Here is a 2,361-nt window from a genome sequence, read left to right as displayed (position 1 = left end):
CCATATGTCCATATCTACTGTGGAATTATGGAGAAAATCAAGCTCAAAATTTGACATTTTGACAATTATATTGCAACAGATGTTGATTTGCACTGCCCCCAAATGGCCAAATATGGTTGTCCGTTGAATTTCACACCTGATTCACATACTACAGATCATAGCGTTTCCAATGATGCCCCATATGTCCATATCTACTGTGGAATTATGGAGAAAATCAAGCTAAAAAATTGACCATTTGACAATTATATTGCAACAGATGTTGATTTGCACTGCCCCCAAATTGCCAAATATGGTTGTATATATTTGGACTGCCCCCTAATGGCCAAATATGGTTGTCCGTTGAATTTCTCACCTGATTCACACAGGTTCTGTCTCTGCAGTAAAGGCTGTCTTGTCCTCCTGGTTCAGGATGCTGATCTCGCCACATTTTCCTGCACGCCTCCTCAACATCATCCCAAATAATTGTTTACCCCACAAACAGGAACACCTTCACACTCCTCTTAGAGTCGCTGTACACTGGAAACAAGAATAACATAAACCTCAACACATTGACCACATCACAAACACTCACACAAAAGACTTAGTTTGCAAGTTTGGTGGTGATTTCTCCATGTCGAAATGTCCTTTCCTCCCGCTGAGGCAGGCGTATTGAACACACATTCATAATGAAATAATTGTCATCACTTTTGCATCATTAACTTGAACAACTCTGTTTTGGACTCATTTTGGACTCATTTTGGACTTCATTCCATTGTAGGAATATCATCCCTTATTGTCTCAATAGTCTGTTAACACAGTTCTGCTCAAATAAAATGTTTCTAATTCAATTTAACATTATTATTCTGTTCATAGATGTAAATTTATTTTTAACCGTTTTGTTCATTTCTTACCTCATCTTCAGACTTCCATGTGACAATCACACCATCACTTTTATTTTTGTTTCTGTGAATCATGTGAAGCAGTATGTCACAATGAGAGAGTGTTTTAACTTTTTTTTTTTTTATTTGGTATGTGTGTGTGGAGGGCACAAAGGAAGGTCTAGACGATGCTTAGTGTTACATGAACCAAGTGTCTTGCAATCCAGCTTTGTAACATGAGTCTCCTCACTTCTGCATCATTGACTTTAACAACTCCAGAAACTGGTTTGGATGTCTCTCTCATCCCGTCATAGTAATGCCATCCCTGATTGCCAACACGGTGGAAGCTCACAAAATGGACTGACCTGTTTTGGTGGTAAGTCAGACCAATAGGTATGTACCTGGGGAGGGGACATGTATCATGAGATGTATTGTATTACATGTTATTTCAAATAAACTATCTACAGAGGAACACAAAACCCACCCTTCGCTTAGGATATTGACTTATTCTGGCAATTGATTAAGCCAAATTTGCTCGTTCCTTCTGGTAGTTGGTACAGACAGAAACCTCAGCACTAGCAGTGTAGGTCTACCAATTGCGAAATCCTGCCGAACTACACTACCGGTCAAAAGTTTTAGAACACCCCAATTTTTCCAGGTTGTTATTGAAATTCATGCAGTTCAATGTCTTATTGTGCTCTGAAATGAAAGAACAGAACAAATGAACAATTTAAGTTAAAAAAGAAATCATGGAATCAATTTATAAACCAAAATGTATTCTACATTTTTGACTCCTCAAAGTAGCCCCCTTTGGCAGATATAACAGCTGAACACACTCGTGGCATTCTTTCTACAATGAAAATCAAATATTCTTCAGAAAGTTCTTCCCAACTCTGTTTCAGAAGTGCCCATAAATGTGTGGCACTTGTAGGTTGTTTTGCTTTCACTTTTCTGTCCAGTTCATCCCAAACCAGCTCAATGGGGTTTAAGTCTGGTGACTGTGCTGGCCACTCCATGTTTTTAAGCTTACCATCTTGTTCTTTTTTCCTAAGGTAGTTCTGGCATAGCTTGGACTTATGTCTTGGGTCATTATCTTGCTGTAGGATGGACCCCAGACCAACTAGGCACATACCAGAGGGTACTGCATGGCGCTGCAAACTGCTGTGGTAGCCGTTTTGGTTCAGGGTGCCTTTCACTCTGTACAAACCACTGACCCTGGATCCAGCAAAACAGCCCCAGACCATCATGCTTCCTCCTCCATGTTTGATAGTTGAGGAAACATCCTTTTGCCTACTCCACGGCGTACAAAAATCCTGCGTGATGAACCGAAGATTTCATTTCAATTATTATTTTCAAATTTTGATTCATCAGTCCATAACACCTTCTTCCAGTTTTCAGTAGTCCATTGACAATGTTTCTTGGCCCAGGCAAGCCTCTTTTTCTTATTCTGACATCTTAGCAATGGCTTTCTTGCTGCAACTCAACCTATCAAACCTCTTCTCTT

The 2,361-nt window shown here is 39.7% G+C and overlaps 1 long non-coding RNA gene across 1 annotated transcript; it reads right to left on the bottom strand.

Moving 5' to 3' along the window:
* On the bottom strand, positions 1 to 1,252 carry LOC114564857 (uncharacterized). Its single transcript, XR_003693854.1, has 3 exons — positions 891 to 1,252; positions 353 to 516; positions 1 to 194 (listed from the first exon to the last, which is right to left on the bottom strand). It is a non-coding gene; the product is annotated as an uncharacterized LOC114564857 (long non-coding RNA).
* Between the last annotated feature and the right edge of the window lie 1,109 nt (positions 1,253 to 2,361).

Source organism: Perca flavescens, chromosome 12 (assembly GCF_004354835.1).
Source record: "Perca flavescens isolate YP-PL-M2 chromosome 12, PFLA_1.0, whole genome shotgun sequence".
NCBI lineage: Eukaryota > Metazoa > Chordata > Actinopteri > Perciformes > Percidae > Perca > Perca flavescens.
The sequence above is the reverse complement of the archived record's forward strand: the minus strand, read 5'-3'. Positions and strand labels throughout refer to the sequence as shown.